This window comes from Cryptomeria japonica, chromosome 1 (assembly GCF_030272615.1).
Source record: "Cryptomeria japonica chromosome 1, Sugi_1.0, whole genome shotgun sequence".
Taxonomy (NCBI): domain Eukaryota; kingdom Viridiplantae; phylum Streptophyta; class Pinopsida; order Cupressales; family Cupressaceae; genus Cryptomeria; species Cryptomeria japonica.
In genome coordinates, this window is record NC_081405.1 from 439,320,481 (window position 1) to 439,346,593 (window position 26,113).

The window sequence follows — 26,113 nt, forward strand, 5'->3', positions numbered from 1 at the left end:
CAGGAATTGTCCATGCACTAGAAATTCCTATACTTCATCGTTCATATTCTTCACAAAATATGAATCCTTACCATTTATGTCATAGACCACAAAAGGACCAATCCATAATTATTCGAATTTTTTGTACTTTCCTTTGTCCTGTCCTTTTGCATTCCACTGAAGAACAATGTCACCGATTTGAAAATTCCTTAATGATGTCCTTTTATCAAAAAGGTACTTGGATTGCAATTGGATCTTTTGATTTCTTTTGTGAGCTAAAGCTCTGAGCTCTTCCACCTCCACAATTTGGATCATTCTGTCTACCATAGGTTCAGATAACTCCATATCCTCATCTTGCAAGAACTTGTAAACTGGAAGAAGATTATTTACTGGCAATCTGGCCTGAGCACCATAAACCAGTTCAAAAGGGGACATTCCAATGGCCTTCTTAACTATTATTCTATCTGCCCACAAAGCTAACTTCAATTTTTGATCCCAAGATCACTTATTTTCTTCAAGGATTTTCTTGATGATAGTCAAAAGGCTTTTATTGCTGGATTCTGCTTGTCCATTCCCTTGAGGGTGATAAGGTGAAGAGTAGGACATGAGTATTCCGTGACTAGTACAAAATCCTACAAACTCTTCTGATCTGAAACACATGGCATTATCCATCACCAATCTTGTAGGTGTTCTAAATCTAGTTACAACATTATCCATCAGGAAATCAATGACAACCTTACTAGTAGCTCTTCTTGTAGGGATAGCTTCTATCCATTTTGTGAAATAATTAGTGGCCACTATGATCCATCTGTGACCTCTCCCTGACCTCTCAACAATCTCTCCAATAAAATCAATGCCCCACTGGACAAAAAGAGCTTCTACAGAGACTGGATTTAGGGGTAAGGCTCCTTCATACTTCAGCTTGGATGAGAATTTTTGACACGGGTCACATTTCTGAACATATGCATGAGTATCTTTAAATAGAGTAGGCCAATAGTATCCAGCTTGGATTATCTTACGAGCAGTAGTCTTAGCAGAGTAGTGGCCTCCACATACTCCATCATGCATTTCAGTCAACACTCGTTTGGCCTAGAATTCATCTAGACACATTAGTAACTCTCCATCTCTTTTCCTCTAGAATAGATCACCCTGAATGAGCACATATTTTTGGGACTTGAGTTTCAAAGTTCTCTTCTGATTATGTGTCATTCCTTCTGAGAATGTGGCATCTCTTAAAAATCTGATTATCTTTGAGTACCAAGGCTGCCTTTCAATGCTAGTGACTGAGGTATCTCTGACTTCAACATTATGTATCTCAATGTTCATAAGATTGGACTCAGTCATGATTTTAGCCAAACCTAAACTTCTTACCAATTTGGTAATCTTTATCTCCAAGTCAAATTCTTGGATCCTATTAAACCATCTACATCTTTTCCCTATAACTTCAGACTGGGACAGAATATCCTTAACTGCGGCATGTGGGACATAGGCAATGATATTTGCATTCACTAAGTACATCCTAAAAGCCTTAACAGCTTTTACTAGAGCATAAGCTTGTTTCTCCATGGTCTCATATTTCAGTTTTGCCACCTGCAGAGACTTACTGTAGAAGGCTATGGGATGTTCATATCCCTCATTGTCTTTTTGTAGCAATACTACAGCTACCGTATGATATGAAGCAAAAGAAAACAGGGAAAAGGGCTTACTGTAATCAGGAGATTTTAGCACTGGTGCCTCCTGAATGGCTTTCTTAATTTCAGCAAAAGCCTTGGAGGCTTCTTGATCCCAACAAAATTTAGTATCCTTTTTGAGCAACTTGGCAATAGGCTTCACTATCTCTACAAAGTTTGCAATGAACCTCCTAACAAAATTCACTTTGCCTAGAAAAGATTGAATGCCTTTCACATTCTTAGGTTCAGGCATCTTATTTATTGCCTTAGTCTATCCTTACCCCTTCCTTGGAAACAATGTGTCCTAGTAGTTTTCCTTCTATGACTCCAAAATGACATTTCTTGGGATTTAGTGACACACCAAATTCTAGAGCTTTATTGAACACCTTTTCCAAATGTCCACAGTGATCATCAGCCCTTTTAGAGTAACAGGTTAGATCATCTTGATAAACCACCATGATGATATTGATGAATTCTTTAAAGGCTACATCCATGGCTCTTTGAAATGTAGCTCTAGCATTTTTCAACCCGAATGGCATTCTCACATAGACATATGTTCCCAATGGAGTAGTGAAGGTAGTTTTGAACTATTCAGATTCCTTCACTAACACTTGATTGTACCTTGAAAAGCCATCCATCATAGATAAAAGGTCACATCTTGTCACTCTCTGTAGCATGGCTTCCATATTCGGGGAAGAGTAGTTATCTTTCAAAGAGGCAACATTTAAATTTCTGAAATCTACACACAATCTAATGTCCCCATTCTTCTTTCTTACTGGGACTAGATTGGAGACCCAAGAAGAATGCCTTATTGGTTTGATAATCCCCCCTTCTCTCAATTTAGTCAACTCTTGTTGCATTTTAGTTTCTAACAAGGGATTGATGGGCCTTTGTTTTTGTCTAAAAGGCTTAGCATCTAGAAGTAAAGGAACTTCATGCTGAAAAAGATCTTGTCTATACACCTTTAGGTCTTCATAAGACCAAGCAAAAACATGTTTATACTTCTTCAATAAATTAATAAGGTTAGTCTTGACATGAGGGGGTAACTTCTTTCCAATATATACTAACTTAGGGGATGATTCATTCCCCAGGTTTACCTCCTCTAACTCTTCCAACTTGGTGGTAGACTGCTGATGTAAGTGACTATCATTATAATTGAACATGCTTTCCAACTATACCAACCCTTTAGGTATCTCATTGGTTTCTAACTGGACTAAATCATTTCCAGACACTGTTTCCTTATTGTCAACCACCTCCACCAGTGCATTGCAATCAATCTTCTATCCATCATAATCATCAACACATTGGATGAACCTAAGAATGTCTTCATCATCAGCAAAAACTTGCCAATTGTACACATTGTCAGGGATGGCAGGTCTAGACTTTATCTCCACAGTAGAAATACTAGTTAGTGTTGCATCATCATTTTTCAAGGCAACATTAGCTAGGAAATCTGCCATAATGTTCTTTGATCACTCTATCCAATTAATAGAAAATGCACTAAAATGCTCAATAACATCCCAAATTGCATGTTTATATCTCTTTAATCTATCATTCTTGGATGCATATTTGGATCTTACCTGAGATACAACCAATTCCGAATCCCCTGACACTATTAGCAGCTGAATTCCATGCTTCTTTGCAATTTCAAGCCCCAACAATAAAGCTTCATACTCTGCAGTATTATTTGTGCATTGGAAGACCAATAGGAATGAATACTTAAAGGTCATACCTGATGGGGATACAAAAAGAACACCTGCTCCAGATCCTTCTTTGGAGCAAGCTCCATCAAAATACATCTGCCATAATCCATATTTTTGTGCTTCTAATTCGACCACAATAGGGTTAGTATTCTTCAGTTGAGGTAAAATTGGTTGCAGTCTAAAGTTATCAAGATCTACATCAATCATACAATTGAGCATATTAGGGTCTACATTCTTAATTACCATAGGAGCATGTGGCTCTCTGTACAATTTGACCTAATTTCCATTGATTGGAATGGTGGCATAGGATAGGTCCAGCTAAACATTTCCTCCTACTACTGTTGCTCACTGTCTGGAAAGTAACATACCATAATGGGGCTTAGTATCAATAATAATAACATCCATTTTATAAGTTGCCTCAGGGAATGCTGCTATTTTTACTTCTACATCTTTCATTGTACCTATCATAGGTACTTCTCTGTTATCCATGGCATATCATTTCCCATACACAGTGGTTACTGATAGTCCTAATTCTTTCATAACACCATAGGGCATTACATTAGCAGCAACTCCTAAATCTATCATGCAGTTTTTAATCAACCGGTTATTTACTAACAAAGTAACATAGAAAGGGTCTACCTATGAAGGCTCTTGAGTGATAGTGGTTCCAACATAAACCTCTAGAGTTTGGAACTCTTGATCCTTTCCAATTCTAGCTGAACCTATGGGTAAGACTTTGTCACTATCAGATATACTAGAAAATAAAGACAAGGCTGCATCCCTATGTTCTTTAATCTTCAGTAATTCTACTAATGGAACAATGACTTTCATTTGAGTAAGAGCTTGAGTCATGTCAAATGTAGAACAATTTCTTGTTTCAGTATTAGCTCTAGCTCTTTCTGTCTTGAGCTGACTTGTCTTTTTCACTGTGGCAGCTCCTTGTATATCACTAGTATCTATACTCTTTGATACACCTTTGACCTATTTCTTCTTTTCTTGATCAATCTTAGGAATAGTAGTATCACTACCTATTGCCCCCTTTTGGGTGATCTCTTTTATAAACAAGGAACCAGGTTCACCCTAATCAGTGTCCTTCTTGGTGCTTCTCAAGTTATAGTTGTGTTTTGCTTTGGCAATGGTGGCTTTAGTGAGATTTTTGACTTCTTCCTCACTAGGCCATCTAAGATGAACCTCTTCATCCTCAATTGTTACCACATTCAATGTAGGATGCCAATCTAAGGTTAGTTGTCCTTGAACAAACCTTTCATTATCTAATACATCATTGTATTCACTTTGTATAGACTCCTCATCACTTTCTATGATGATTTCAAACATATTGATATCAGGCTCAGCTTCTTGTCTCATAGATTCTTCAAGAGCCTGAGCCACTGCACACTAATGAGGAGAATGTGGTCCATCACAAGTAATACACTAGAGAGTGTTTTCTATATTATGGATATTTTTCCCTTTCAAGGGATCTGGAGTGTCCTAATTTTGGGCAATTTTGGGCTTCTCATTTTGGGGTTTGTCATCTTTCCAGTTAGTATTATATGGCATGTCATGCAACCTAGGAGGTCTATCTTGCCAGTTATAATGAGGTTTGTCATTTTTGTTTACCTTAGCAGTCAGATCCTTCATCGCAATGACCAACTTCTCTATCTTGTCTTCCTCCTTTGGTGCTTTATGGGGCTGCTGTTTTGTCTCTTGCCATAATCTACCATTTGTTCTTCTTCCCAACTTCCCAGATGCTTTTCTATTACTTTCTACATTAATGGAAATTCTAAAAGCATCTCTCAAATTATGTGGATTCTTATCTCTTAAGATATAGGCCATTTTAGAATCAAATGCATTGTAGTGAGTGTTCACGCACATGTTATCATCCAATCTCATTACTTGATACAATCTGTGCATGGCCTTTTGGAATTTGGCATTGAAATCAGTGACCATTTCATTATCAGACTTTCTGATATTATTGAACTCATCGAGCATAAAGCTCACATTAGTCTTGTCACCATATTATTCTTGAAAACAATTTTTAAACTCCTCCCATGACCCTATGTTGTTTACTGGAAGACCTCTGAGCCAATCTCTTGCATCATCAACCAAGGACTGAACAAATAGTTTCATAATAACATCTTAATCCACTATCTCATAATCGTTTATTAAGTCCCCAAAAGATTTTAGATGTTCCTCAACACTAATGGCATTGTTTCCAGCAAATTTATGGAGTCTGTCTCTCAGCTCAGTAGGAACATGATTGGGATATCCTAGGATCCCATCAAAAAACAATTGTCTGTATTGTACTAAATTGATTGGTATTCTTTGAAAAGGGGCAGGAGCATTATTATTTCCCATGTTCATTCTAATTGTTGGAATTGGAGGCTGAGCTATTTGGGTGTGATGACTATTCACAAGGGTTTGACTTACCGATGTTACATTAGTGGGCACTACAGGTTGAATTTTAACAGGGGAAGGGAAAGTTGCTGAGGATCAGGCTTATTCAGATCTTCTAATGGGAACATGATAGGGGGAGCCTTTAAGTAACTGATTTTTCTTTTTACCTCCTGATTTGCTGCTTCTAGTTCAGCTTTCTCTAATTCCATTTGGAGATCCTCCTTTTCTTTCCTCATTCTTTCCATTTCTTTCTCATGTGCTGATAACCTATGAGAAATATCCTCTGTAGTTTTAGATTCAATTCCATCATCTACCCATTTCTGTTTTCCTTTATGTGCCTTTGTCCTAGGAAATTGTGAATCACTGAGCATTTCTTTACTTGGCTGGATTACTGACCTATAGGCTGGCTTGACCTTGGGGATCAAGATTTCTCTAATCACAGGGCCTTCTTCATCACTCTTTTCTTTCTCCTTAGCTAGCACCTCAAGATCAACTATCTGTCTAAGAAGCCTGTCTCTTTCCATTAATTTAGCTTTGACTTCCTTCTCCTTATTTGCTTCCTTTTGGGCTCTTAGGGAGATTAAATGGTGAACTCTTCTATTCAAATCCTCAATCTCTTAGGACACTTTATCCTCATCAGGGAAATTTTCCTCAGAATCAGATATATTGACTTGGTCTATGCCAATTAAACTAATGTTTCCATCTATCATTCTAGGCACAGAGTGTCTAATTGCATTTGAACTGGTCCTATCTCTTGCAAAAACACTAACATGAGATAAAGCTTGATTTAAAACAGGTGCATTATCAATATTTACAAACAATCCTGAATGGAAACCTAATATATCATGTTCTGAATCTCTGGAAGATGAATTAGACTTTGCATAAATAGGTCGATCAGGCATCTTACCAGTATTATTGTTCTTCTATACCCAAGTAGCATTTGATGGCTCATGCAGCATAGATCTCTTCTGGCCCCTTCGTAACTACTCTGGCAAACCTTCTTGCAAAGTTTCACGAGGATGTTTCTTCATGAATGACCTAGTGTTTTTTCCTCCTTGCATTACGCTTGTTTTCTTTTGAAATGATTTACAATTCAGAAGGACTGGTTCCAATAAAATAGAGTCACCACCCACAAGAATATGGGATTTATGAGAAAAGCTTTTAGAATAATATGCAAGGATTCCACAAAACACAATGTTTTTCTTTACAAACTTAAGCACAAATTTGCGTCTGGATCCTCAATGTGACTCTACCCAGCAAAGTCACCACTTTTGTTGTCTTCAAAATCTGACTCACTTCAACATCCTTTTAATAAGATGATTAAACTCTATGCAAGAGGGATGTTAAGGGGAACAAAACTCTTAGGACAACATATGACAAGGTTTGATTTAACCTTCTACACTTCGGACTTATTCATAGTCCAGGCGGGTATACCTTTGTGAACTGAATTCACACTTTTCAAAAGATAAATCCACAGCAAACCAGTCTAGAAAACCAGTGGATCTATTCACCTTGAAACTAACTGAAACAAAGGAATGAAAATTATACTCATATTCAGTATTTTGATCAACAAAACATGCAATAGACAACCTTGATCGATACCAGTGCCTTATCCAAGGTCACAGAGTCACCAAAATTCAAACAATACTCCCCAAATAGAATATCTTCACACATCCCATTAGCTTAGCCTCTTTTAATCCCTATATATGCCTAACATAAATGAGAATTTATACATATCAAATCAAACTATGCTCATCAAAATTCAAGATGTCTCACAGGTAATTTACTGGTAGAAATGATCCCTGCATATTTAATTTCCCTCCTAAAGAGAAAAGCTAGCAAACACATCTCCTGAAAGTTTCCTTACAACCCCTATTCAAACAAAATAACCCTGGATTATTCATTATGAAACAGTAAATAAATGCAAACACATTTGAAGATGACTTAAATCTTTACTCAAAATCGATGGTCTGTATATTGATATTATCTTCAGAAAAGTATTACAAGAAACTTTTGAATATTCCCCATTAAACTCAAAAAAGCTCAGATAAATTTCTGCAGTGTTTTCTTACAATTCTTTCGATCCATTTTTACTTAGTCCTGGTATCCATTTATAACAATATGGATGCACATAGCTTCAGACTTTCCTAGGAGAATTACTTACAATCATTTCTTTTCCAAAAGAGGTTACAAAGCCTTTTACAAAATAGTTACAAATCCTTTTTCACTTATGTAGCTTCTTCAACTTGCTGTCTAGTTGCAACCTCTTCCAACTGTTCCGAAGCACCCTCTAACTACTCGGCTTCCCGGATGGCATATTTCATTATCCATTCATTGTATACATCATTAGTTGGCCACGTGAAATCAATCACTTTTGTCTTAGCCTTGGTCAACCTTTTCTAGGAATTCCTCATCTTGTTAACCTCTGAATTGAGGAAACCATAATGAGATTTAACTCTTTCTATCTCCTGAATTGTCACAACAAAAAAGGAAGCATCATCTAAATCAACAATTCCTTTTACTCTGGCTAACAATTTGGCCTCTAATTATTTAAGCCATACTTGTTTGTCCTTTAGTTGATTTGGGCTAGCAAAAACTCCTGGAATCAATTCAAAAACCTGATCAATGTATTCCTTTTTATACAAGTTGATTTTCCTGTCAGCATTGTCTACCTCTCCTGCCAATTTTACTAGATCTTTTGTGGTATCACAAGTGGATTTAATGATAGGATCAGCCCCAGCTTCATCATAAGATGCACAAATAGCTTCTAGGTCCTGCTCTCTGGGCTTCCACTTGTCAAGAATAGGTGCCAAAATGGCCTTATCCCTATTGAGCTCATTCCTCATATCCAAAATCTTGCCTATGTTATTATATAGCAATGAGGCACTCATTGTATCTACAAAACTAGAAATTGTAGCCCTTACTCTCTCCTCAGAATTCTTTGCATATAAGGCCTAAGGCTGTTTTAAATTTTCTAGTTCTTGAGGAGTAATCTCAACCATTTGAGAGTCGGAGGGTGCTGGAGATGGTGGGAACTCAATTATAGGGCTAGTAGGTGGAGGTCTTGTAGGAAAAGAGGAGATCACCAGTATTGAAGACTCACCTTGATGGTGTTGTCTAGTTAGCTAGCTCTACAGCTTAGCAATGATGCTATCCTTACCTCTTACCTCCTCCTTAGCACTGTTGTAGGTCTTCAAAATTGTCTCCAACTTGACTTTGAGAATCTCCTTTTCCTTGGCTTCCTTTTCTGCTATTGCAACACTAAATTTTGTAGTTTCTAGAAATGTGCTAGCAACTTCCACTACCCTTGTATTCTGCACTCTCTTTACCATCATTCCACCAAGGTAACTTGACCCTGGGGTATCCTTGCTTTTCTTATTCTCATTTCTCTTGAGAGACCACATGATGAGTGCAGCATTATCCTTACTGAAAGTAATTCCCTCCATGGGCTTGGTCTCCTTTCTCACTGCGTCTAGTACTAGGGCATCTGCTATATCCCATTCAGGTAGAATAAGCACTCCAGCTTATGCCACCATATCTCTCCCTTGCTCAGGGGTGATGGTCTTAAATTCTTCCATCATCTCTTGTTTTATTTCCTCCTCCACCAGGGCTGGATCCTTATTAGGCTGCTCACCTTTTCTCTTTTCACATCTAGCATTGTACTTATCTATGTTCTGTTTCCATATAAATTGCATAAATGCTCCTGATCTGACAAAATCGTTGTCAGCCAAGAAGTCGTTACTTGCCCGCCTTATCTCAGGATCCCACTCCTGGCCTTTGAGTTCAGTGGTGGTAATGTACATTTCAGCAGCAAGAGGTTCTTCTGGCATTCCTTCTTCCACTTCATCATAAGTGTAGGCAATTTCCCCTAGACTGCCTAACTGTAGGAGTTGCTTAGTTGCTGCTTGCTCATCTAATATGTGGATAGGGGATTGGGATTGAGAATACAAAGGTGCATCCGATTGTACTTCTTTCCCTACCCTCTGCTTCTTTGGGCTCTCTTGGATGTCAATGACATCTTGTATCTTCCTCTTTCCTTTAGAGGTAGAGGGCTCCCCTATTGTAGGAGGGATTGCTTTACTAGAAGCTGACCTACTTAGAACCACTCTTGCCTTTTCAGGGTTGCCTTTAATCACAACTTCCCTCTTCTCCTTCAAGGTCTGCATCACATTCTCAAAGCAAACAATTAAAAACTTTATTTTCTCCTCTAGAGGGAAAAAGCTAGACAATGGGTCATAGCTGGCATCAAACTGATGCACAAAATCTAAGGCTTTCTTATAAGCCACCCATTTCTCCTTCCTCAGCTCTTGCTCATCTAGATCAAACTCATTTCTGATGAGGTCTTCAGGAAACTAAAATTGATGGGGTCTACCTCTGCACGCTGCTCTCTTTCTAAACATGCCATTGAAGAAGTCTTCTGGATCAGCACACCTAGATATTGCGGTAGACAAATGATAAGGCTTGAGAAAATCCTCAAAGCAATTCCAACCTACTTTTGTTATTACAAATTGGTGGGCTATGGTAAATGTAGGGAAAATGGTCCCTTTACCCCTGCCTATCAGTTCTGCCTCTTGTACACCACTAATTTGTCTAAGGATCTCTGCAATTCCCACTTTGAGAGGGACCTGATAGGGTAACAAGAATGGGGAGCCTCTAAAATCAAAAACTCTGAAAACTGTTGAGACTAGGTACAGATAAATGTCACCCCAATTGTGAACAATTTTTATGTTCTCTACAAATTCTTTTGGTCTTATGAATTCTAAAAGAACCTTGGGGATTCTTGGGTTCTCCGAGCAGAGAGTCCTGATCTTGGATGCAAAGTATTTGTCAAACTTCAAGAAACTGGCATCCTCTCTATCCCATGACAACACAGTACTCTATAGTTGTACTGGCATCTTTTCTCCTTCTTTCTCTTTGACGAGGTCCAATCCACTGGCAAAGTAATTACCACCTTTGAAAAGAAATAGATGCATCAGGAGTGAGTACCATCTGAAATGCCTATCCAGATTTCCATTCTTTATTCCTGTTAACCCTCCATGGATAGCATCAACAATGAAAGAAGCATAATCAAATGTTACTGCAAGAGAAGGATTCAAAATTTGATCAATCATTAACAAGTAGTGATTGGGCATATTCACTTTAGCGTCTTCTCCCAAAACTTGGTAAAGTGCCCAATACATTCCCTTAGCCCTAAGGGTGAACATACTCAATGAAAAGGGCTCTTTTGTGTTGGGTCCTACAACTGTCAACCCACCTATCTTCATAAAAAATTCCTTGAGAGGCCCATTCCTAAGATGACTCCTTTGTGCACTATAAATTTGAGCTAATGATTTGAAATTTATGGGTTCTAGAAAATTTGTAAACTCATTAAGCCCAAAAGCATTTCTAAATTCTTCAGTATTAATCTCAATAAGAGCTTTTCCATTTATGTCCTGAATACTTCTTGTGATTGGATCATAATTAAGTGCAATTTGGGTCAACAAATCCATATCCATAAATACCCCTAGGACTACCAACTTCTCAACATCTAATTCCCAAATCTTGTTTTGTGGAGCCGGAGAATTTCTCATTCCAAATCCAACCTTAAATAACCCCAACCCAAACAATCTGACTTGTGGGTCTCTCAGCCAGTTACCCTTGTCATACAGTCCTTCTCCTACTTTCAAACAGGGAGCTCTAGGAACTAATTCTTTTGCTTTCGATGCCTGATTAGTTGACAACGTCAGCTGTTCAACAAAGATAATTGACTTTCCCAAAAAATTCTCTCTTAGGTGCCATTTTGAAAACGTAAGAAATGAATACTACCCCCAAATAATTCTTTGACAAATCAATATCTTATCTAAAACACACCACACAAAAATTGCTACACGAGAGTACAAGAAAACATGTTCTTAACTCGAAGGAATTTGCTCTGCAACTGAATTGACTTGCTCTGTATCTGAAGAAAATAGCTCTGTATCTGCTCCTCTGCAATAATTATTTAAAAAGATACCTTCATCCGGTTGATAGGAAATCATATATTGTACCCAAGGTCTTAACTGTAACATTGATTCCGCATGCTTTAGCCGTCCTTTCAAAATTGAATTCATGGGAGAATTCATATTTTTTGCTCCAATGGGCCACAACGTTCCCGCAATTCTTTCCTTTCTCTCTTTCACAACTTCATGAAGCATAACCATCAGGTAGTTTGGTCCTATGAAATAGCGCCAACCGTTCAATCAAAAGAAACTTGATCGGGTGTTACACTAACTAACAACCTTGGCTCTGCGCTGGGTCCCGCTTCTTTATTGGCTACGTGCTACCACATGGCACTCAACCACTAGCTTTGAAAAACCTTTCGCATTCAACTCAACGTCGGCCACATGTCTTTCCTTTATACCATCAGTTCTACATTGGCGGGCCCACAACTTCTTCTAAAACCACGTGTCCATGGACACGTTATCATCTATTATGACACATGGACTGTCCCCTTTTACTTTCGCTATTTCGCACGATATAAAGCACAAGCATCTTACCCTTGAAAAATCACGTGGGTCATCAGATCATTTTTTAGGTGCCTATCACTTAACCATCTGAATAGACTCTGGGAGGCATGGGCCCTCTGACTCAACTTTGAACACCTGGCGTCCAGTCACCTTCAGAGCTGATATGTCAGTTTTTCATTTTCTGAGAGAAAGCACTGGGCTCCGATTAATTCTTGACACCTGTATCTACCAGGTCGTCTCCTATCCTGTGACCTCACTCACCTATGGGACCCACCTTTTAACCTTTAATCCTGACTTGCTGACTATTTTAGCTTATGCCACGTGCCACCACTCTATTCACCTTCTTGACCAGCTAGACCATCTAGTTGGCATGCCATGTCATTTTCACAACTTCATTGGTTTTAAACTACACGCAACTTCGCCTAGCAAAATAGAAAAACCCATAGATCCATCTACGAGATGCGCACTACTTATCGGGCCCAACAACTTTAGGAGGAATACACATAAGGCATAAATTTTTGTGATTAATTCACATGACCACCTAGGCAAAAAACAAAGGGGGGGACACTTCCCACGATCCCAGGACCCATTACTTAAGTGGATAAAGTAACGAAAGAATAGAAACCAGAGGGTTTTTATCAGACATTAGGTGATTTAAAATCCAAAAACCCTAAACCCCTAAGACCTAACACAGAGCTGAAGTAATTGAAAATGCACCTTACTCAAGACTTCAAAATCATAGCCAATTATGGGAAAGGAAAAAGCCCATTTTTAATCAGTGATAACAACCTTTTATATTGGTTTTTGAGTATTATCCCTCTGAGTAACTCGAGGAAGTCTATCTTGACTAAGAGGAGCAAGGATTGGGGGCATAATACTTTCTTTGTTTTCTTCTTGTAGGAATGATTCTTATGATCTGGAAACATCTAATCAATTGGGTGTCTATGATAAGTGCCTTCACATTAAGGTGAAATCACCACACATACCTCAAGTCCACTTATTTGTATGCTACAGGAAGGTTAGCATCATTTCTTTGTCTATTTTGAGCGAATAACTTTATTGTGCAATCTGGTTCGATGCGTAAGTTGTCCAAGGATATGAACGAGAAAATGGTCATTGTGGACAAGATAATTGATATTTCACATGAAAAGAAAGGAACTCTAATCTGCCTGCTACGTTTGTTAACGCTCAGTGATGAGTCTTAAGCATTTCAAATCCAGTGACTAGGTTTAGGTTGCATCTCATTTTGCATTTCATTTTGCATTTTGTGAATTTAGAGTGATTTCGATATGGTAACAATGATCTCTTTATCTTTTGAATCAGAACTAGAAGCGTCATCATTTCTTGGCTAAGGGGTCTCTTTTTCCTCATTTCTCCGATTGAGTACTTGTGTATAGAGATGTTAGCTGCATACATAAGCACCTTATATAGATTCATACATTTCATTATCACTCATTCACATTCATCTTATTGCATAGAAAAATGAAAAATTTGCATTACTCATTACTCATTTTCATTCATTTTATTTGCATATGAAAAGAAACAAAAAATAAACATCCATATTCATTTTCATTACATCCATACTAAAAAGATATGCATACATATAGAATAAAGCATATAGAACAACATCTCATAATCAATCAACACAAGTACGATGAAATCAAATGAAGAGCTTGTAAATTGGTTGTCCTGAGTCCATTTTCAAGATCAAAATTGAAATCTGACATCAATGGTCTCATCGAAATTTCATGATGTTGACCACTTAGCACTTTCATCCTCAAGTCAATTTTTCAAATCATTTTGCTCTCAATGCTAAATCTCAATTTAATTCTCAAATCAACTCTAGTTTTAATCATCAACAATAATCTTTGTGCTCAAATCATTATCATTGTCAACAATTGCCTATAAACATGTACCCTCACTATCTTTCGATTTTGCTCTTGAGGGGGCATACTGATGACCTTATGACCTCACATTTTCAATATCGAGAAAATTTTCAAATCTTCATAAAAAGTTGAGAAAAAATCTTTTTCAACTAAAGAAAATCAAATTCTTGTTGCTAAGGGGCATCTCACCTTCATCATTTCATATCAAGTTGAGATCTCTCGATCATCTAAATCGAATCAATCGCTAGGGGCATATCAGTTTCATTTCTTCAAATCAAGCTGATATTCATCTTCATCTGAATCAATCTCTTAACAACAATCAGTTTCATTGCTTTTCATTAAGCGATTATTCATTTAAACTCAATCAAAAGTTTAAAGAGTATCTTTGATCACACGCTCAATCTAAGCAAGTGTTCAGTTTCATCGCTTCAAATCAGGCTAGATAGTTTATCTTCCCTCATCATGTCTTGATCCATCAAGTTCAAGATCGATTTTATCTTCGCTCATTGTGTCTAGTTCAATCAACTTCTAGATCAGTAATATCCACTTCTTGATCAATCAAGTTCAAGTTTGGTAGCTTTGCTCTTCATCGACCCTAGTTAAATCAAGTTTGGGATCGATATTGCTTTAATCAACTCTATTTAGCTTCATTGCTTCAAATCAAGCTAAACACCTTGCTCTTCATCTAGTTTGTGATCAATCAAGTTCAGAACTAGTATCTCCTAGACATCAACTATTCTTTGAACCAACGCACTGCTCGCACATTAATTCAAAGAGGGGCAAATGTAATACCCTAAAAATAGTCATCTAAATCATGGACCCCTAATCTCGACAACATCACCAAGGTCCTAACCAAAGGCAATTAAATCAATCTTGAGCACATAATTAATTCTTCAATCATCAAATGTTACATGGAAAATCAATTACTCAATATTAATTAAATATTCATTTAATTAATTGAATCATTCCAAGAATATCAGTTTGATCAATAATCCTATTTTAATTTATTAAATATTCTAGCATATTTAATTAATTAATTAATTTTCCATTTAATCATGCAAAAAAGGAATTAATTTATTACAAAAGAGGAATCAATATGCAAAGCAAGAGTTAAATTGAAAATAGAATAAAAGAATTGAATTGAGAGAAATCAAACTTGAGATATTATTTCTTCTTCTAAATTGAGATTAACTTGAAATCAAAAAAAAAAAAACAATTAAATTGAATTATTAATCATTCTCTAAAATTAGAACTCAAAGCTTTTGAGAAAAAGAAGTTTAGTTGCATTGAAAAGACTCTTTTCTTGAATAAATCAAAGAATCGCATGGAATCACCTATTTTTATCACAAGTGCATGGAATTAATTAATTCTATCACCAATGCAACTTGAACTTATAATCTGAATGCATTTGAATTAAGCTATAATTGGAATCTATCTCAAGGTTAACTGAATCTGATTTCTCAATTATTTAAATTAATCCTAAATTGTGCTTTTTCTTGATCTCTCGTGATTCTCTATAAATTCAACCTTCATCTCTCATTCAAAACACCCTGGAGATTAATTGTTATTATACAGTTTCTGCTCTGGAGTCATTGAAGATATTATTCTTTCTTTTTGAGATTATTGCATCTTAGTTTAATTTCTTTTTGCATATTTCATGATTGCTTGAATTCATATAGCTTACTATTCATCCATCTAGCATAATCTTGCATCCATTTAGCTTAATCTCATGCTCATATAGATTAAATCCTTCGTCTTGGTGTAGTCTAGTCACTAGTATTGCTTATATAAATCTCAGAGAAATCTTATACTCGCATCTTTTAGAAGGAAATTAGTCGATTTATAATGGTTTTATTATTCATGCTTATATCTGTCTAACCATACATGTAATGACTTAATTGAAGTGTTGTGTCTTGCATCTTACAGACTTATTTCACTTTTTCACACACATAATATGATAATGAAATAAATAATACAAGTTTTTTGAGAATGTGCCAACCAAAGTACAATGATATAGGAACAAATAGAGGAAGATAGGAAAGTCAATAAATTGAGGTCTCCAAAATGCAAGAGGGTGAAATGAAGATGATGGAATGGAAGGGATATGTTGTTGTGCAAAATGTGGAGACCAAACCTAGTTTTGATATTTCCAAGGGTAGTATACACCACTGATTATAGGAATCAGGATGATATGAAAAACCCAAGGCATGGACTCACTCTCAGACAAATAGGAATCTCTAGCATGCAACCTTGTAAACACAATATAGATGTAGATACAAGGTTGCAGGTTCGTACAAAATAGACCTCAAAACACACCATACCACAAAAGAATGCCCCATTATAACCCAAAACATAACATACCAAGTTATAGATTGATCCTGGAAGTCATGGGTAGGAGTAGTCATAGGAAAAAATGATGCAAATAAAAGGAAAATATCAAATCACACAAATAAAATGCACATGGCCAACTGACATCTCTTGCCAAGAGTAGGACTAGGATTTGGGATAAACTGTCGGATAAGGGAAGGATACATCCAAAAAGGCAGAAATAATTAATAGGATAGTGTAGGCAATAGAATAAATGCTCATGGACATATGCAAGTGGATATAATACTGATTGCAAAGACTTGATGGAGTACGTGTGGATGGATGTTTGGATAACACACAAGTCAAGAAGAAGCACAAGCTCAAGACTTGGGATTAATCTCAGGGTATTGGGATAAAAGCTCAACATGATGGATGAAAGCTCAATCTGATGGGATGGAAGCTCAGATTGATGGGATGATCCTTATTCATGACTCATGTAAAGACTCATCATCATATATTGGGGGAGGGGATGGATAAGTAGCTTGCTGAGGATAGTTTGGTGGGGATAGAGGGTAGGATTGTTGTGGAGGATACTAAAATGAATCGCAACTTCTATGGAGGTGGTCAGGAGCACCTTATTCCTTTTCCTTTTCTTGTGGAGAGATTGCATTTTCTTGTATAATGAAGAAGTCAATCGATAGAAACCCATGAAGGGGTTTCAGAATCAAGATGGGAAACATCTTGCACAGATGTCCTTTATTCTGGTGCTTGAGTCCTACATAAGGCAGATGGGTGGGTTAGTAAAATGGAGGATTTACAATTATAGGAGCAGATGTGAGTCATAAATAGGATGGTGGATGCAACTTATTTACCTTGATGCATGAAACTAGGTTTTCACCAAGATACTTTCCCATAGCACCACAAATTGGTTTTCATTGATGGACGAATTGATTTTTCTTTACTTTTTTGCTTTTTCTTTTTTTGTATTTTTTTGTATTTTTTATTTATTTTTACTTTGTTGCTAATTTTTTTATTTTTTCATTCTTTTAGACAACTGGTGACCTTCTAAGGAATAGGCATAAAATCTCTTTAGGTGCATGATGTTCATAGGCTCGTCCAAAGGATCTCCTTTAGGAGTAGCCAACTGATATGCACCTGATCCATACTTTGTTGTGATCACATGAGGTCCAAGCCAATTAGGCTCAAACTTGCCTTTCTTTTCTCTATCTTGAAGGTTTCTCTGATTTTCCATAAGGAAAAGATCACCAACTTCAAATTCTCAAGTTCTGGCTTTCTTGTTGTAGCTCAACTATAAGTGATTTTTATATACGTGGAGATGGTTTAAGGCCTTGAGGCACCTTTCATCCAACAATTCCAGCTCTTGCAATGTGGAAACTCTATATTCATCATTAGGGAGGATATTCTACAGTGACACCCTTAGGGAGGGGAACTCAATCTCAAGAGGGAGGACATCTTTGGAGCTAAGGACCAGGAGTATGGAGTGGCATACGTGGGTATTTGAATGGAAGTGTGGTAAGCCCACAGAGAAGGATGGATTTGGAGATGCTAATAATGGCCAGCTTCATTGACTATATATTTAAGGATTTTGATTAGGGTTTTATTAGAAGCCTCAGCTTGATCATTACCTTGCGAGTAATAGGGGGTGAAGAAATGGTGTTGGATATCAAACATCCTACAAAGCTCTTTAACATCCTAATTTTTAAAAGGTCTGCCATTATCTGTGATAATTACTTTGGGGATTCCATAACGGAAGATTATGTAGTTCAAAATAAATTTAGATATTTTCTTCCAAGTGGTGAAGGTAAGAGGAATAGCCTCCACCCACTTGGTGAAGTATTTGGTAGTGGTGATGATGAATTTATGATCGTTGGAGGATACAGGGTGGATATTCCTAATGAGATTGAGCCCCCACTATGAGAAGGGCCAAGGTGTGATAAAAGGTTGTAGATCTTGTGATGGAGCATGAATCTTTTCGCCATGCTCCCGACAAGGGATACATTTCTTCACATAATTATATGCATCTTCTTCCATTGTAGGATAGTAGTATCTCGTTCGCAGGAGCTTTTTAGCCAAAGTGAGCCAACTTGAGTGTGGCCCACATATACCCTCATGTATTTCACATAGTGCTCATTCAACCTCTTGTTTGTCTAGACACCATAGGAAGGAACTATCAAAATTCCTTTTGAATAGGGTATCTCCAAGGATCGTGTAATGAGTACAATGACAAATGAAGGTTTGTTGCTGGGTTCTAGTGAGGTGGGGAGGAATGATGTTGTCTTTCAAATAGGTGAAGATCTCTTTATACCAAGGGGATTTGGGACCAATGAGTACACACACCAATTCAAACACAGGTAGATCATATGTTAGTATGAAGAGTTGCTTGACCAAAAAATCATTTTTTTTACTATGTGTCGACATCTGGAGGAGAGAGCCAATAGTAGCCATTGCATATGTAGCCCTATTATTTGTGTGTGGAATCTGCTCAAACTATATTGTTGTGAAGTGTTTCTTTAGTTCTTCTACCATTGTGTGATAGGGAAAAATCTTGTAATCTTTTGTTTGATACTCATCATTGACCTATTTAATGACAAATTGGGAATCACCATAAACATGTAATTACAATATCTTCCATTGGATGACTAAGAGGATTCCATTGATAAATGATTTATATTTTGTAATGTTATTGGTACATGAAAAGGCTATATTATATGATTTAGGGATGCAATCCCCTTGTGGTGTGGCCAATAATATGTTTTCCCCCAATCCGATCTACATGTAGGAACCATCAAAGTATAACTGCCATGTGGAAGGTGTGGTGACAGTCATTATGAACTCATCAAGGAATTCTGTGAGGATGGGTTGATCACCTTGAAGTGGAGCATATGCCACTTTTCTTCTATCACTTATCCTTTCATTGCATTTCTATCTGCATACTCAATGTCAAACTCACTCAGTAACATGACCCATTTAGCAGTTTTTTCTGTGGGAGCAGCCTTTGATAAGAGGTAATTGAGGGGGTCAATTTTAGCAATCAATTATGTTATGTTTTTAAGCATGTAGCGACAAAGTTTATGTGTGCTAAAGACAAGTTCCAAGCATGCCCTTTCAAAGGGGTATAATTGAGCTCATACCCTACTAATGTGTGACTAATATAGTACATGGCATGCTCTTTATCTTGATCATCTATTTATGCCAATAATACCCCCAGTGCCATTGTGGTTGTTGATATATACAAAAGGAGTGGTTGTCTTGGGATAGGAGGCATAAGAACTGGAGGTGATGCTAGGTATTCCTTGAGTTTCTCAAAAGCCTTCTGACATAGGCAGTCCCATTTGAATTTGGTGTCCTTGTGTAGTAAGTGTGAAAATGGGTGACACTTATCTATGAGTTGTGCAATGAAGCATCTAATAAATTGGAGCCTTCCTTGTAGACTATGTAGTTTCTTGAGTCTTTGGGAGAGGCATTTCCCTAATACATTTCACCTTTGTAGGATCAACTTCTCTACCTAAGCTAGAAATAATGAAACCAAGAAATTTCCTAGATGTAACACCAAAGATCAACTTCTTAGGATTTAGGCACAGCTTATACTTTTTTTATCCCTCAAAAATATGCCTTAGGATAGGAATATGTTCATCTCTTGTCTTGGATTTTACTAGATCATCCACATAATCTTCCATGATTTTGTGCAAGAGGTCATGAAAGATGGTTGTCATTTCTTGTTGATATGTTTCTTCAACATTCTTGAGACCAAAAGGCATGACTTGATAAAAAAAGGTGCCCCAAGGTGTTGTGAATGTTGTTTTGTGTTGGTCTTCTTCTATTATCCTAATCTGATTATATCTAGAAAATCAATCCATGAGTGATAATATTTCATGTCCTGTTGTTGAGTCTACGATCATGTCTATGTTGGGAAGAGGGAAATCATCCTTAGGGAATGCTTTATTCAAGTCACTAAAATCCATGTAGATTATGATGCCCCTAGTATCTTTTCCAATAGGGAAAATGCTGGACACCCACTTAGGATAATCTATTGGTTTTATGAATCTAGCATCCAACATCTTTTGAAGTTTTACCTTGATGAGGAGTGCAACGTGCGGATGTATTTTGCGTAATTTATGCTTCATAGGTTTGGCATCTGGATGGACAACAAGATTGTGGACTAGTGAGTCTAGATCAAGGCCTGGCATGTTAGTATATGACACGACAAAGTTAATCTTTGTTTCTGTGAGAAAATTGATGAAGTTATATTTTTCTTGATCCGACAAAGACTTAGCAATGAGAATGTTCTTAGGAGTATCTTCAGTGCCCATGTTGATAGTGTCTATTTCCTCTATAAGTAGGGTTGACCTATCTTTTTGCAGGGGAACCATTGTAGGGAGGTCAAGTTCCTCATCCTCAAGTGCCTAATTCAGGTTTTTGATTGAGGATACACCCTTTTTTTTTTTACTTTTTCCTCATCCATAGGTACCTCGCGAAGATTTTCACCTAAGGAATCATGAATTTTCTTTTTATTGTCTTTTTTGTCGCTAAGGGCATTGACCTAGCTACCAAAGTATCCTTCTTCATGCAGTTGGATCCCATGAAGTCTGTTGTAGTCTTCCAAGTTGTGCATAGTCAAGATAGTCATGAGAGCATTGTGATTGGCACATATGTCCAGAGCAAGTTTTTCTCATTGGTCTCAGTCTATAAGCTTAGGATGAACAAGTTGCAGCTCATGTGAAATGGAAGAGGTTACAGGGGTAATGGCATTGATATGGGTGTGAAAGAAGATGTCATCTTGGTATTCAAAAGGCATTTCATGAAATTCCTCTTCATCGGAGTCTTCAATGTCCAAAGAGGGATATGAAAAGGCATTGACGATAGTGATCTTAGGTATTATAGTGTAACCTGAGACCCTATTGTGTTTATATGAGATAGAATTTATAGGTGCTTTTATTCTTTTTTCTTTGGGCCCCAAGTCGTGTCCTTTATAACCCATCTTATCCACTATGGTTGATGTTTTTGGGTACATCTTCTTGGGGAACTTTGATGGTTCTTCATCTTCTTCTTGATATAGCTAGGAGGAAAAATATGTCTTGAGACTCTCTTCATCAAGTAGGCCCCATTGTTTAAAGGTAGTATCTTTGCATTAGATAGTGGATTTTTGATGTTTCTTAATTTCTTTGGGCTTGCTAAATGACTTGGGAGATAAGGGGAGTTTGCCCACAAGTAGGAAATCCTCAAGTTTCTACTCTTTGTAGCCATCATCTATGATCTTGACCTTAGGTTCTGGTTGAGATGAAGTGGAGGCAAATTTACATGTATCAGATGTAGGAGGTGGAGTAGGTATGTTTAACAGACAACGGTATGGATGCTTCCCTTCTAGGATTTTACAATTTTGAAAAGGTTGTGGATCACCTTTGATAGTGATCTCTCTTCCATTGAAGGGGAATTTAAGGAATTGATGGTAGGTGGAGGGGACAGCTTGGATTGAGTGAATCCATGGTCGGCCAAGGAGGATGTTATAGGGGATTTCAAGGTCCAAAACTTGGCAAGGGGTTTCAACTATCACAAGGCCCACTTGAAGAGGTAGAGTGATCATGCCTTTGAAAACCCTTTCTACATCATTATAGGCTTTTATTGTGATTCGTTCTGAGGGAACAACCAGGTCCTTAGAAAGTCCCAGTTATTTTATTAACTTATATGTACAAATATTAAGTCTAGATCCACTATCTATCAGGACTTGTTTTACCTTATGCTTTTTGATAAGAGATTCTATGTGCAAAGACTTATTATGGTTATCATCTTTGGACGAGGTATCATTGGAGGTGAATATGAGATGGTGCTAGGTAGAAAGATTTCTGATAAGAGCCTAGAACTGGGCAGCATTAATATTGTCAAGGACACAGGATTCAAGTAGGGCCTGTTCCAAAATCTCCTTATGAATGAGAGAGGTTTTAAGTTGCTCCAAAATGGAAATTGTTGGCATCATGGTGGGCATGATGAAGTTTGAGGTACTTAAGAAGTTGTAATATCATCATACCCAATCAGAAAAGGATTATAGTGGATTGGTAAGGAACAAGGGACTAAAATATTCCACCAGTGAGAAGAGACCAGTTTATAGGAAGCAACAAGTAGTTGAGCTGAGTCAAGAAGGTTCACCAATATAAAGAAAACAACTGGTAGAAGATAACAATGGTGAAATGTAGATCTGATCAATTTAGAAAGAGCTAGTTGAAGTCAGAGTTCTTGCTAGAGAACATGCAAGATTTGTAGCATGAATGGTTAGTCTCACCGGTATAATCAATGAGATTTGAGGAACAAACAAATGGGTGCATAGAATGAATTTTTGAGTTCAAGTTTTGGAGTGAAAGTTTGCACCAAGATTGAAGACAACTATATACATGTTTTTCATCTTGAATTTGTAGTGTTGATGGAGTTCTTAGTGGATTGAGGTTGAAAATCAGAGTAAGGTGAAGAACAAGCGAAGTAGAGAAGAGTTCCTCATGAATTGGTGAAGTCATCACCGAGAAGAAATTGAAGAAGATACAGAACATATCTATTCGACAAAAGGGTATCATCATAAAATCAATGATTTGTTGCTCTCTAATAATTGTAGCAGATTAAATCCCTTAACAAGGTGAACCTTAATCTGTTCTGTTTGTAAAATCCCCTAATAGGGTCACTCCATAAAGGAAGTGTAAAATCCTTTTGCAAGGTGAATCTTAACAGATTCCAAGGTATTCTTAATAGGATACCAGTCATCTTTAACAGGGTGATGTTCTTAGAAGGAACAGGATTGTAAGCTCTTAACTGGGCACTCTTTTTCACTGTAGTAAAAGAGATTGTGGGTTATCCCCACCATGGTTTTCTCCCTCTAACTGAGGGTTTCCACATATAATTATTGGTGTTATGTGATATTTACTTGATGCATGTAAATATCGTTCCTTTAATGTTCTTGTAATCATGATTAATGCAATGTTTAAAGTTAATTTGAAAATGGTAGTTGCAGACCGATTAGCTTGAAAGTTTAATTATATAAAAATTATTTTGACTGATTCACCCCCCTCTCAGTCACAGATTAATATCTGACAATTGGTATCAGATCTTTGGTCCTCTAAAGAAAAAAAAGTGTAACAACTTGAGGAAAAGATCATGGAGTAATATCGGTATCAGAAGTAGCTTGATGAAGCTAATGAGATGATTTCTCAACTGAAGGAGAGACTGAAAAAATCACTTGCTAAAAGGAAGGAAATTTCTCTACAACTTAATGAGATTTAGGATATCATAGATCAAATCTTTGATCAGAGTGGATCTAAAGAAGAAAAAGAGGTAGTCTCAAAGTTGATGGAAAAGAACAAGAAGTTGGCTGAAGAAATCACAAATCTAAAAAGAGAGCATGAAAGTCAGGCCCTGGGAATGGCTGAAATACTAGAAGTCAGCAGGATAGTAGAAGAAAGAAAGAGAAATGTAGATGAAGCACTATCAAAAGATAAAAGGGCCAAAAGGCTTGTTGAAGAAGCCGTAAGAGAGAATGATGCAATCATCATTGAAAAGGATGTAGAAATTTGAATCCTTACTCAAGAGAATACAATTATGTATGATCATCTGCAAGGAAAAATAGAGGAAAATGAGAAGATGATGAAGGAGATTGAACAACTCAAAAATGAGTTGAAAGATGCAGATGAGAGAAATGAAAAGCTGAGAAAATTTAATGAAATATCTGAGAAGATAGATGAATAATTAAAAGCTTAGAGGAGAACAAAGAAGACAACCAAATTTGGTTACTCTGGTATAGGTCCAATGGAAACTGGAGAATTATCTAATCCCAAGAGGATGAAAGGTATGAATTTTTCTAAATCCTCTTGCAATTATTGTGGTAAATCGAGTCATAAGTTTGATGTCTGTAGAAATCAATCGGTCAGTTATAAGAAGCCATTCACATTTGATTGTTATTGCTATAACTGTCACAAGTATAGACACACTGTTTATGAAGGTAGACCTCAATCAAGTAACATGTCTAGTAGAAGAAGCTTTAATGGATATTGCTTTATGTGCAATAAATATGGACACAAAGATGAAGAATGCATGTTCAATAAAAATGCATCAAGATCTACATCCAAACCAGTTAGCCCTAATAGAAAGAGTAATCAGCTCAATGCCACTTGTTCTACTTGTGGAAACTTTGGTCATGTTGTATTGAATTGCAAGATGAGAATGGGTCAGAGAAACAATGCAGGACCATGGAAGACAACTAGTATGGCATGTTTCAATTGCCATAAGATCAGTCATTTGGCCAGAGAGTACAAGAATCGATCCTATAATCGGTCTGAAGACAGAAACCAGTTTGGCAAGAAGAAAGGGCCAAATGATTTGAAAGGAAACAAGATTTTTGAAGAGGTAAAGAATGAAATGAAAAGGATGTGGACTAAGAAGGAAGAAAGTAAAGAAGAAGAGAAGCAGTCTAAAACTAAGTCATCATCCACCAGTGATGATAGTTTTTCTTCTAACTAAGCAAATTGATGCTCAGGGGGAGCACTTATTGAAAAATCATGGTTGATTCCCCATAACAAAAGTGAGGTAACTCTTATTTGCATTACTTAGATGCAAAAATTTTGGCATATTATTTGTAACTTTTCATCAGTTGTATTGTTACTGGCAAGGAAGTGACACCAGTAAACTATAAGTTATTACTGTTTGAGATCGTACAACTTAACCATTGTATAAGTGCACCAAATAACTTATCAAAAAAATAAGGAAATGAAATCTCATTTTGTCTATCTTTCTTTCATTTGTGCATTCATGAGCTCCTAGTGAAATCAAAGGTTTTCTAAATTTGTCAAGTGCATTTTGTGCTAAAAGAGTTTGGATATCAAGTCGTGAATTTTTGGTGTTTGGAAGCCCTAGAAAAAATGGTAGAAGAAGTCAATCTGTAAATCTTGTTCAAGTTCATCATGACAACTTCCGTGTTGACTCCTGTGTTGGTTGAGGTACTCAAGGAACCACAACCTAAATTCAAGTGGCATCTTATGAAGGCGAGAGAGGTCAATATGGTCGATGCCCAATCATCTATGCCCTCCGGTGTGTTACTAGTTGAAGATGTTTGTTCCTTCATCCACTACAAGCTTGAAGATCTTGGAGACAAATTCACTCAAGATGAGTTCAAAGGGTTTTGCGATAATCCTCTATTGAAGGAAGAACATATGCATTTGAAGAAAAAGGGTCTATCATATGTTGTTGATATTCCAAACCAATTCCATGTTGATTGGATCAGTTATGTGCTAAGTAGAGTGCATGACCAGTTTCTATGGCTGGAAGCTAAAGCACCAATCAAAATCACAAAGGATGTGATACAAAGAGTAACAAGTTCAGAAAAATAGGTGAAGCACTAACCCTAAGGACAATATCATCTAGTGAGGTCACTCAGTTGACTCAATCCCGATATGACAAGAGAGAAATGACAGTCACTCACATTGAGGATGCATAAGTAAGGTTTGCATCTACAGTGATAGCTTATAGAGTGTACCAATCAAGTTGCATGAACAGTGTGTCGAGCGGTGCTATCCATGTAGCTTACCAGATCATCAAAGAGGATGTAACATACGACATTTGTGAGATGATAAGGATTCAATTCCTGGTGAACATGGACCGAATTAAGAAGGACAAAAATAAATCATTCAAGTATGGTT